This window comes from Panthera pardus, unplaced genomic scaffold (assembly GCF_024362965.1).
Source record: "Panthera pardus isolate Hobbes unplaced genomic scaffold, ASM2436296v1 HiC_scaffold_2, whole genome shotgun sequence".
In the NCBI taxonomy this organism is placed as follows: Eukaryota; Metazoa; Chordata; class Mammalia; order Carnivora; family Felidae; genus Panthera; species Panthera pardus.
Window position 1 is genome coordinate 90,961,678 of NW_026526765.1, and position 12,846 is coordinate 90,974,523.

At 36.8% G+C, this 12,846-nt stretch overlaps 1 pseudogene; it reads right to left on the reverse strand.

Moving 5' to 3' along the window:
• The window catches only part of LOC128778386 (40S ribosomal protein S20-like), a 50,927-nt pseudogene that overhangs the window by 3,675 nt on the left and 34,406 nt on the right, over window positions 1-12,846 (reverse strand).

The window sequence follows — 12,846 nt, forward strand, 5'->3', positions numbered from 1 at the left end:
AATAGCTATGTAGCCAAAGACTTTTACATGTTCCAAAAAATCTGACTAAGACTTCTTAATGGCATTGATAAAACAAGTGTGTACTTTGTACTTTTACTTTAAACCAAACACGTGGGGTTTTTGTTGTTATTGTTGTTTTGGTTTTTTTGGTCCACAATATCAGTATGTTACTGAATGGAGTAAATTTATAAAAGTTAGAATCTTAAAAGCTTTAAATCCAACTTTTATTGTTTCTTAACAAATTCAGGAATCTCCTCTAAAAAATTCTTTAAAAAATCTTGTTTAGTGTTTTTGTTATTTATCTTTGAGAGACAGAAAGAGACAGAGTGTGATTAGGGAAGGCAAGAGAGAGGAGACACAGAATCTGAAGCAGGCTTCAGGATCTGAGCTGTCAGCACAGAGCCCGAGACAGGGCTTGAACTCACGAACCACGACCTGAGCCAAAGTCAGACCCTTAACTCACCGGGCCACCCAGGCGCCCCTCCTCTAAAAAAAATCTTAAAAGTCAGTTGTGCAGACACTGATAGCCTAAGTTTATCCATGAGATACCCTCTCTGTAGGGGTCTTTCTCTCAGTAGCAACAAGGAAGACAATAAAGCAAGTGTTTGAGCATAAAGGCTCTAGATAGATTGTTTTGCTTCTGCTAGCAGGATCTTAGGCAAGCATTGGACATACTTCATATCTCAGACTCCCACTCCTGAAATGAACAAAATAATAGAGTATTTTAATAGGGTATTTTCTGAACCAGATAATCCATGTGAAGTGATTGGGATATGCTGATACCTACCTAAGTCTTAGTAAATTTCAGTTATCGTTGTTAACTATGTATAGAAAATGTAATTTATTGAACTTTCGCTTGAAGTGGAACATTTAAAATGTTTCCACTTGAGACACACCTGGGTAGCTCAGTGGTTAAGCAGCTGTCTCATGATTTGGTTTAGGTCACAATCTCATGGTTGGTGAGTTGAGACCCACATCAGCCTCTGTGCTGACAGTGTGAGGCTGCTTGGGATTCTGTCGCTCATTATCTCTCTGATGCTCCTGTTCTCTCTCTCTCTCTCAAAATAAATAAACTTAAAAATAAAAATAAAACATAAAATGTTTCCACTTGATGTCCAACTAATTCCCCTTAAGATTGTCCTGCTTTGTTAACAAAGAAAGGAAAGGAAATCTGTGTAGTAGATCATGATTATATCACTACCTTTTTCTTTTATCCCTGTCCCAAATTTAAATAACAAAGTGTCCTCCTTATTCATTACCAATAGCTACACCCTTGATTTATATGCATGTATATCAAAGTAGAAGTTGCTTCCAACCTGTTCCCCAGTACTGGAATATCTTGGGGCCATTTGTGAAATGTAATGAATACAGAAGTCAATGCAATAATATCATGCCCAAAGTTAAACCTACAGTGCAAAATCAAGTTCCTCCCACTTCTTGCCTCCTAGTCTGTTGTCTTCCCATCATTATAACAAATACCACTTAAAAAATAAGGAAGAACTGGGGCGCCTGAGTGGCTCAGTCAGTTAAGCGTCCAACTTCAGCTCAGGTCATGATCTCACAGTCCATGAGTTCGAGCCCCGTGTTGGGCTCTGTGCTGACAGCTCAGAGCCTGGAGCCCACTTCAGATTCTGTGTCTCCCTCTCTCTCTGCGCCCCTCCTCTTCCCACACGCTGTATCTCTGTCTCTCTCAAAAATAAAAACATATTTTTTTTTAAATAGGGGGAACTATTATGAAGAAAAATCATCAGGAATAAAATATCCATGATTTTCAAGATAGTACAATCTCATTTTGTTGATTTTTAGTCTTTCTTATGTTCCTCATAGTTTCTCATTCCATGGTCTCCAATAATAGTTCATACTAGTTGATAAAGCAGCATTTAAAATGTCACACCAGTGGCTCAGAGCACTGCACACAGCTGGTGCCAGGGACAATGCTAGGAGGTAGAGATCGCCATACAAACAGCCAATCAACATCAATACATAATATTTATGGTGATTGAGATATTGGTCAATCATAAACAGCAAATATGGGAAAAACAGCTTTAATGCTAACTGTGCCAAGTATCTATGGGTGTCTTCATTGTGATATGAAGAACCCAGAAGAGAGTGAGGCATTTCCAAGTGCCTTTCATCTCCTCTAGCAGGAACAACAGCTTATCTTAGTTACTGACATAACTGATGACTACATTTGGCAAAAATATAATCATATATCATTATGATCATTTTCTCATTGGCCACATATTACTAACTGTATAGTTCTTAGCTCTTCTTGGAAATTCTTCATGTAAACTACAGAGGAAATATGTAGAAAAATCCTTTCAATGTATTCACTTGTCATTAACCGCTAAGTTTTAGTTTAAAATTACAAATACAAAAATTGCAGCTTTCTGGTTTTTTTTTTAATTTTTTTTAATGTTTATTTATTTTTGAGACAGAGAGAGACAGAGCATGAACGGGGGAGGGGCAGAGAGAGAGGGAGACACAGAATCGGAAGCATGCTCCAGGCTCTGAGCCATCAGCCCAGAGCCCGACGCGGGGCTCAAACTCATGGACTGTGAGATCGTGACCTGAGCTGAAGTCGGACACTTAACCGACTGAGCCACCCCGGCGCCCCTGCAGCTTTCTGTTTTTAAAAGTAAGCAGATCCAAACTTTGTCTAGTGAATCAGAAGACCTCTAAGAGTGAACAACTGATGTTTTGTTAAAGTTGTAAAGAATCTGACATGGTAAATAATTGAAATACTTGAATTTTTTCTTAGGAATTATCAGAGCTACATATTTATTAGACTTTTGTACTATATGTATGTACATATATATAGATGAACATATAGTCAGTAAAACCTAAGATTGTGAGGAACTCGTTCTGTGAGTGTTCCAAATACAAGCAAACATTTCTAATAAATTTTAACTTGATAAATGAGTGATGTCTTGCCATATGAGTAGTATGTGATGCCAACAATCGCATGATCACAATTGAGCCAATGGTTCTTGAAATTCACTTTAATATACAAGCGCTTTGGATTACAAGCACATTTCTGCAAAGAATTACGCTCACAAACCAAGGTTTTACTATATATGTTCTTATCCTTCTTTCTTTGTAGCAGAATTTAAGGGCTCAACTTTGTGACTTTACTTCTCTAAAGGAGACACCTTTCAATCTATCCTTTGAATTTCTTCTTCTTCCAGAAGTTACTGTGGTTTGTAATGATGATTGCCCAAACCTTTCCTTGGTTGCCCTCAAAGATAGACATAAAGGATCCATTCATGTTAAGCACTTTGCTGTTTTTTTCAGTGTAAAAATTAATGGATGTTCTAATAAACAACAGTAAAAGTACAAACATCATAAATAACAATGTCAAAATAATGAAAGAATACTACCACATAACCTGATCACTTAAGAACAAGTTTATGTATACTTTCTTCTTTTTCTTCTGTAATAGAGGGTTTTAAATTTGAGTTCTGTGCCTACCATAACAATGTTCCCTCAGAACTTTGACATCAAAGAACATAACTGACTGAAGCCAACAGTGCTGGGCTTCATCTACCTAAGACTCCCCTGCCCGCCACAAACACATTTCCTTCCTTCCCTCTCTTTCACCAGGTCAGTGCTACTTGCAGTGGGATAGCTTTCCCGGCACCACCTCCCTCTTGCCCTTTTAATTTGATCACATAGGCATTTTCCCTAATACATCTTTTAGTGTTTTCTTTTGTTTCCATATTGAAGTCTGCTTGTCAGAAGACCTGAATTTACATAAGCCTCATGAGAATTTATTCTCATTCCATCATTCCATCGCGCGCGCGCACACACACACACACACACACACACACACACACACACTATGCTCATTTAGATAAATGTGTGGAAAGAGTAAAAATGAAAAACCTACTAATATGTTTTCATGGAAATAAGTAATATTTAACCCAAAATAGTCTCAGAAATAGAGATACTGGTTATACATTTATATTAAATATTCTAGTAAATGTTTGTTGAGTTTTTGAGATCATGAATATCTTGGCAAGTTGTATTTTGAAAAGGTTTATTAACATGTAGTTGATAATTTCATAGCAATCTTTATAAAACCTGAATGCACATAACAAGAGACATAAAACAACTTGTCCTTGTCTTTAGGAAATGTGCACAAAGTTCTTAAGTTAAGAGGAGAAGATTAAAAGTGCCCCTAGAAATTGCAGGTTCCACTATCGTGGGTTCTATCTTTGTTCTGTCACTCCTGCTACCTTAACTAATCCACACTATTTTTTCAAATAAACTTTGGTTTCTTATCTGAGCCATGAACTGTTTGGAAACAGGAAGAGAAGCGAAAGTTGAAAAACCACAGTAAAGTGATATCCTATCAGGAAGGTTTAAAACCACTCTACCTTCTGTTTCAATTACCAGTGACAAGCTAGGCATAAAACATGTCATAGAAAATGTCACTTGCTGGATTAATTTGTCTCACCTCTGTTGAAAAACAACAATCCATATCAGGATTCTTATATTTGTTGCTTAGACAAAATACAAATCCAGTTGTTCTAGTCCAAGCATATTTATAATCCTCAAATAAAAATGTTAATGGACAAGAAGTTATGGCAGTTTCTGTGAAGTTAAGAAAAAAAGAAAAGGAGCAATTTGTGTAATGATCCAATCACTTTAGACCATGATAAATAAATCATAATATTTTCTATGAAACTCTAGGCTTCTAAAATGTATAGAAATTCCCCTCAGATTATGGAAAATGCAGCAATGGTGGCTTAGCAAGTAATTGCAAACAGAAGAACTAGAATGAAGAGTTGGAAAAATCCAGAATTTGAGATGTATATCTGGAGGATTAATCCAAATTTCATTGGAGTGGAGTGAGAGTTCATGAAGAGTGTTTTTTTGAAATAATATTGAAAAACTACAGCTAAGTATGGCTGACAGGATATATTGAATGTCACAATAAAGAGTGTTTCCCATTCAGGAGGAGGTATATACTAATGATGCCCAAAGAAGGGGACATTCTCACGGAATTCACTATTGTTGAATGTTTCTGATAGGTCAAGGGGAAAAAGACTGATGAGAGAGATTAGATTCAGTGATTAACAATACCATTTATTATTTACCCACATCAATAATTTTAGCAAGTACTTCACCTTCATTCACCTCATTTAACGGTCATAATAACCATATGAGTTGAATACTCTCATATACGTTTTGGTGGTGAAAAAAAGCAACTTAGTGAGATCAAGCAACATTTTTAGTCCTTGGTTAAATAGGAGGATCTGGATTCAAATACACATCTTTAGGACTGCAAAGCCCATTTCTTAACCACTGCATTGTTCCACAGAATTTGTGACTCTTCACATAATTTTCATAAGTTAATTAAGTAGTTAAGAAGTGGGTAAGTAGTCAACAAATAAAGCAACCAGGTAAGAACTTTTGAGAGGGTTTGGGGTTAATACGGAAAAGCCTGAGAGCTTGAGAGAGTAACCGGATCAACGGTGTCAATTGTTGTTTACAGAGTGGTATGCATCTCTCAGGTCTCCAGCCTTAGTAGTTTTGGGCACTTTGCCCATTTAAGGTGTGATCCCAAACCCCCTGCCAGTGTGCCTTTACTTTATCTTTGTTCCTTAACCAGGGCATCCTCATCTTTTATCAGAAATGGAAGGATGGGGTTTTATATGTTCCTTATTATACAATTTCAGGTAATGCAATTTGGGGCAAGGTGCATTACTTTTCTTCCTTTTAAAGAGTATCACAGTGAAGTAGGGTTGGAGTTTTTTTTTGTTTTTTTTTTTGGGGGGGGGGGTACATGTTGCTTTTGAATAGAATCCTAAGATCTACTGTCAAACGCAGATTTTTAGCAACTAAGAAGCAATAAAACTGAAAGGAAACATCTTCTGAAGCAAACTCATGAGAAAGAGGCAGAATTTGAGGAAGAAACTGGAGATTACAGGGGAGAATGTCCAGTGGGGATGTTAAGACAAAGGCCAAAAATGTGGGAACTAAAACCCATAATCTGTCATTGTTTCCTGTGAGTAGTAAGTGCTTACACTAAGCCAGGTGTTGTAGGCACAGAATAGGTAAATTGGCAGCACTGATACACTTTGGGGCTGCCTCACTCATCGAGCTCTCCTAAAGCCCAGCAAAGAGAGAACCTCCAACAACCAGTAAAGGAAGATTCAGGAAGGACTGGAGCCATTATTGCTTTCATCGTTGCTCTTGCTTCTCTGCCAAAGAATCCAGAACATAAAGCTATAAAACATATTTTGAAAAACAACCATTTTTTTTTCAAACTTAATAGGGTAGAAGAGAGATGCATTAGGTAAGGAAATATGAGGTTATTTTAAAAAAACTTTACATCTTAAAACAAGAAAACTATTTTTACCGAATAGTCCAGTGCCCTTGCCCTGATAAGAGTTTTCCTTCAAGTGATGACTGACAGACCTGGATGTTGTCTGTGGCTTTGCCAATTCAATACATAATAAGAGAGAGCTGGCTGCTGTCTGTGGCTTTGCCACCTTCAATATGTAGCTTCCAAGGTTGTCATACTCCTCTGCCTGAAACTGCAAAAGGGAAGAGCATGAATGATGATGCACAAAAGATTTTTATGGGTATGGCCGAAAAGTGCTTTGTTTTACTCTTACAGTCTTTTGGCTAATATGGCACACATAAGTGCAAAGGAGGCCGGGAAGTATGGCCAAAATGAAGGGAATGAATTTGGTGATCACCTGTCAGTCTTTACCACAAAGGGGGGGGGGGGGTGGAATTGTTGTAAGGTTGTAAGTAGTAGTTTCTAATCTTTATTTTAAGCAAAAACTGTTTTTTTGAATTAATAGAAGATATTAATTCAGCTTTTTTTTTTTTGCAAAAGAAAAAAAAACAAATTACAAGTTGTTATGGAGTATATCAAGCCAAACTATTCTGCACATTGATTTGAAAGTTTTTCTTAGTTCTTGATTTTTTGCATTTCTAAAGTTTATTAAGATTTTGAATCGACGTAGGCAAGAGCAGGGAAATAGAAACTAACCTCTCCCTCTGTCACTGCAGCAATCTAGAGAAGGCTAAGGTAGAAGTCAGGTTCAGCACGTCACCATTGAGGGAGATAAACTGGCCCCTGCCATCTGACAGCAGGAGAATGGACAATAAGGCAAGAGAGAGCCAGAAAGACTTACCCTGTAAAGTCTCATCCTTTGTGGTATCCGGGAGAATTTATGGCCCTTGTCTGGTGCTAACATTTTCTTTTCTGAGTTGTAATTTCGTCCTGTTCTCTCCAAGCTTTCACTAAAGTTTAGTTGAGAGTTACAGCTTGGACTAAGCAGAGTTTTGTAGTATTAAGGGAGAAATCTGCTCCTGTGTTTGGAATGGAGAATTATGGGCAGACTGGTGGCAGGCTGAGAGGACAAGTAACTAGGTGATCTTCAGGAGCTGGATCACAAACCAGAGCCCTTTTGTTAGTGACCGGAAGCCTGTGGTCCAGATATACTTAGGACTAGAACCCAATAAAACCCTAGGTTTCTGTAGTCACACAACATAGACGTTCTTAAAAATGCCTTCTTTGTTTATGATAAAAAGGCTTATTCTTTTGTGGTAGAATATCTAGGGTACATCAGAATTAATAAATCATGGAATATAAAAACGTGACTCCAAGACTATAATCAGAGTTAATTTTTCCTGTGAGAATAGGCAGCATACTTCATGGCTCTGAATTTACTAATTCAAAATAATGTAATAACGTCTAACTCATACTTTTTTCTGGTAATATAAGGTATATGAATATTCTCTTGGAACTCTAAAGTACTATATAAGTTTTGGGGATAAGCACTCATGCTGAAAATTCACAAATAGTCCTGTATATTAATATTTTACTGTCTAATAAAAGGTTGATTGTCTTGTTGATATTCTTGTATGCATTCACTTAGACAGTTTCTCCATTCCTGCATCATGGAAATCAATAATAATGTTTCCATGTTGAATGAAAGGATGTGTGGCATGGAAATATTTTTTTTTTCTCAATTGGTTCCCATAAGAAAAAGTTTGTTTACCACTGCCATAGGGGAAAGAGTTCATCACTGCTAAATCACCAGGCTAAATAGTGGAGATGTTAATCAGAATTGTACCCGGGCTGTTTTAAAGGTTAAAGTTTGCTCAAAGCCATGAAAATAATTTAAATTAAAAAATGGAACTTACTCTTCCATGTTGTTCTGTATACTTTCAAGTCAAAAGCACACAATGTTCATTTAAAAATGTTGTTGAGTTATCAAAATGCAATGCAAAAATATGATATTTAGGTAGAAAAGGTCAGATTAAAAAACACAGGAGCCTCAAAAACTTAAAATGTCAAGATTCTGGGGAAAACTACAAAATAATTTTTAAGCTTACTATTTGAGTAAAACTATTTCTTGTGAAGTATAAAGGAAATGCAATATAGCACAGTGATACAGCTTTTCATAAAAGGTATGATTGATAAGTTCTCTCTAGGGAGTAATATTTGCAGGTCTGGGAGTTTGAGGGCGTGTTGAAAGGTATTAGTTTAAATAATAAATGCTACTGCTTTGGTAATGCTGGATTTTTTTTTTTTTTTGAGTAATCTGACATCTGTGGAATTTTTAATACAAGGATAACTCTAGGAACCTGTATGAAAATATAGCTAAAACTTCTTAATGTCTTTGTTCTTTTAAATGTTAAATGAATTGTAGAAGGGATTAATTCAGCAATATACAGATGTGTTTTAAGGTGGAACAGAATAAGCAAAATCCAAAACAATAACTTTGCAAAAATCAAATATCCATCTCAGTTGTAGATAACTGTGTTAGCGAATTGGGCCATTGATTGCCAGTGGTACTAACGGGTACACTTGATTTCTAAAACTTTATATTTTTTAGAAATTGTGAGGTCCTCTATTTCAATTTTGAATAGTGCTTCTCTGGATCTCTTAGAATTTGCAGCCTGCTTCTATGCAGATTATAGGGTATTCAGGATTCAATATTTTGATTTTAGGATATTTAGGGATTTAGAATAGCATCAAAATTCAATGCAAAAGGAAACAGTAATGAGAACAAAATTGTGACAAGAGGGTTTTTTTGGCTCTTTTATTGGAAGGAGGTACTTTCCCTGATAAGATTTCAGGGAAGGGGTAAAATTATTGTTGGGAAAAGGAACATAATTTACCCCATGAGAGGGCTTTATCCCTTCCCACTTCTCTGTTATGATATATATAGAACACCAGACCAACCGAAAATGCTGCCTGAAATTTTATAAAACGTCTTTCCTTGTGTTAAGACTCGAAAGGCTTTAGTATTAAGTTTGTCAATTTTGAGTTTAGTACATAATCTGTATCATTTCCCAAACAGCGACTCACATACTGTATGGGAGCTGAAGAAACACTTGACAATCTGAGGGAAAATTAGGGAAAGAAAAATAAAATAGGGAAAACATTCTACCTAAAGGAGATAAAGTTTTTATATTTTTCCTTGCTTCACAGTTTCTTCTAGAGCTATTAGTAAACAAAGTTGCCTTAAACTAACAACTGATATTTCTGGGCTTTAGGAAATTTACTTTCTTTCCTTTTTACTTTAAGGGATACTAAGCAAACCAAAATCCAAAAAGACTTGTTAAAGTGGAAAGATGTCTTCCTGAATGCCAGTTCTCCAGACAGAGTTCAAATACAAAGTATAATCTTTGTCTCACCTCTTTTGAGAACATCCCCATGTTTAAAATAGTCTGACTTGGGAGTTGCAGTTACAGAAACGTCATGCTAGGAAACCTTTTGTTAACAGGGATTCAGTTTGCAAGAGCGGTGGACTACAGAGGGGACTTTTTTTTAAGGGAAAGTAAAAGATGTTTTCCTTTACAGGAGTATTTTCTCTCCTCCTGAAACAGTGTCATTCCCCATCCTTGTTCCCCAAGCCCAGTGTTCTCATTCTCCTGATATAAAACCTTCTTTGTTTTTCAAAATCCTTATATTTCCTTCTTCTCCTTTAGGAAGCTCTCCTTGGCTTTCCCTCCTGCTGCCTGGACAGCAGGTCTGTCCTGAGTCTTCTCAGGTTTACCAGTGGACTATGAGCTCCATAGGGTAGCTGTTCTATTTTTATACTATTTATGCTCGGTACCAGAAATTGTAGCTGGCATGCTAAATGTATGAGCAAAATTGGATATATCAAGAAAAACATTAATATGCTTTTGACATTTTCTCCTCACAAATTCTTTTTATTCTTCAAGGCCTAGTTTTAATTTCCTTCATAAGCAATTTCTCTCCTATGGCACTTTTACACATGTCCTTATCATCATACTTTTTCTGTTTCATAATGATGTGAGTTGATTGAACTCCCAAAGAATTAGACATCCGCATGCCCCCCCCCATGGGTGCAGTACTAGTACATAGTGGGTATTCCAGATGTGCTCACAGAGAATGAGGATGAGTAGCACAAACGAAAATTGTGCACCCAAGAGTTGTTTTTCATTTGATGCCTTATATACAGTTTGCCTAGAAGTAGGAATTCATAGCTAATAAGTTTAGGAGAATGGTGTAGATGAGGAGAAATTTTGCTTGGGGTGTGTTAAATCTCCTAGTGTCGGGGCACCTGGGTGGCTCAGTCGGTTAGCATCCGGCTTCGGCTCAGGTCATGATCTCATAGTTTGTGAGTTCGAGCCCTACACCTGACTCTGGGCTGACAGCTTGAAACCTGGAGCCTGCTTCACATTCTGTGTCTCCCACTCTCTCTGTCGCTCCTCTGCTTGCACTCTGTCTCTCTGTCTCTCTCAAAAATAAATGAACATTAAGAAAAAAATCTCCTGGTGTGATGGTTGTTACCTAATTCTATTTGTAATTCTGTCATTTTTTGTCTGTGTTGTATCTCTTGAAGTTGTGGTACCAAATTGAAATCATTACACATTTCTGATGAAAAAAGATCGCATCATCATATGGTGATCTCTACTATGAAGTCAAAGTCCAGTCAGGAAAACAGAAACCACACAAAGTGGTTCAAAGAGAGCGAATTGAAAACCAAGAATGAACTTTCACGGGAGAGTTGAGAGGCCAACAGGAAGTGTTAAGACAGCTTAGGAATTAACAACAAGAAGGAAGCCTCTACCATACTTAGACTGGAGGCAAGAAGGCAGGAGCTGGAGTTACCTGAGCCCCAGGAGCCGGGTTGGATCTGTCCATACAGTGCTTCAACTACAGGGAAAATGGGCCCCTGGGGTAGACACAGCCTAATGCACAGAGAGACAGTTCAACGCTCTACTCTTCCCTTCCTGCCCACGTCAGTCTCCTGCCACTGCCACTCCTGATCAGGTGACACAGAGCCTTCAGGGGCCAGAACCCTGTATCAATGGATACGGCCAGGGAGACTGACGAGTGGATCCAAGGGAAAACAAGCTAGGTTCAAGCACATCCTCCTTATTTCTAGTGAAATATGTAAAGAACATTTTATCATTATTTCTTTTGGTAAGCTTTTGTTTGACATAACTTTTTCTATTTTATTTCATTTCTTTATTATTATTATTATTATTATTATTATTTTAATTTGAGAAGGAGAGAGAGCCAGTGGAAGAGAGGGGCAGAGGGAGAGAGGGAGAGAGAGAGAGAGAGAGAGAGAGAGAGAGAGAGAGAGAGAGAATCTCAAGCAGGCTTCACCCTCAGTGTGGAACCCAACACAGGGTTCAATCCCAGGACCCTGGGATCATGATTTGAACTAAAATCAAGATTCTGCCACTCAACTGACTGAGCCATGCAGGTATCCACTCTATCATTTTACTTTTAATTTTTTATTCTCATTTTAATATGATTTTGGTAAATAATACAACACTGGATTTTTATTTTTTATTCTTTCTCTCAATTTTTTTTGTGAGAAAAGCATTTTTATTTTTATAATGTTTGGATTTATGCCATCACTTTTATGTGCTTCCCATATATTCTGCCTTTCTATGCATTTATTTTCTCTACTCCTGCCTCATAGTACATTGAGGAATTTTAATATTCTATAGTTTTCTTCAGTTACGTTGGGAGCTTCATTTATTGATTACCATAGAAAATTTTAAATGTTCAAACTTCAAATGTCAGTTTATCATTTAGTCCTGTCCCCTCTTATTATGTTTAAAATCTAAAGTCACTTATCCTTTAACCCTCCATCTTGAAATGCAAGGGACTGAATTTCAATTGCGATCCCATTTGATTTATATACTAGGCATTACATATGTGAGTTTTACATTGTATTTAATCCTACATGACATTATTTCTTTTGTTTTATTTAGTCAGTATTTGTTTAGGTATACTCACATACTCACCAATGCCTTTCTACTCTTCATTGCTTTATAAATCTCAGACCAAGTTTCCTTCTTTCTGAAGAACATCCAATACAATATTTTTGATGAAATCTGTGGGTGACAAGCCTGGGGAGTTAAATGTCTACATTTAATTCAGATTTCAACACTTACTCATAAATGTTCTTTTTCAGGCACCCCCCCCCCATTTCCTACACAATCCTTTATAGTTGAGCTTAACCTAAAGTAATGATTACTGTCATATTTTGCAAATTGATGCTTATAAATCATCTTTTTTTTTTCAACTTATAGGCTATCGATGATTGGTTTGTATTAGGCTTTATTTTGTCCCCATACTGGAGATAAATAATACCATTTAAAAAATAATAATAATTTAGTAGCTCCTACAATTTCAAATCATCAGGGAGGAAAAAGTGGTCCATCTCTATCATTATAGTGAATAGAACATTTCACTTAGACACAGAATCTGCTGGGATTTTTACATGACAACCCACAGGACAGAACTGGGAGTCCACTCAAATGAGCAGGAAAATATAGTTAATCTTTCTCAGTAATTGCAGTCATTGCTGTGGCTGTGTCTCA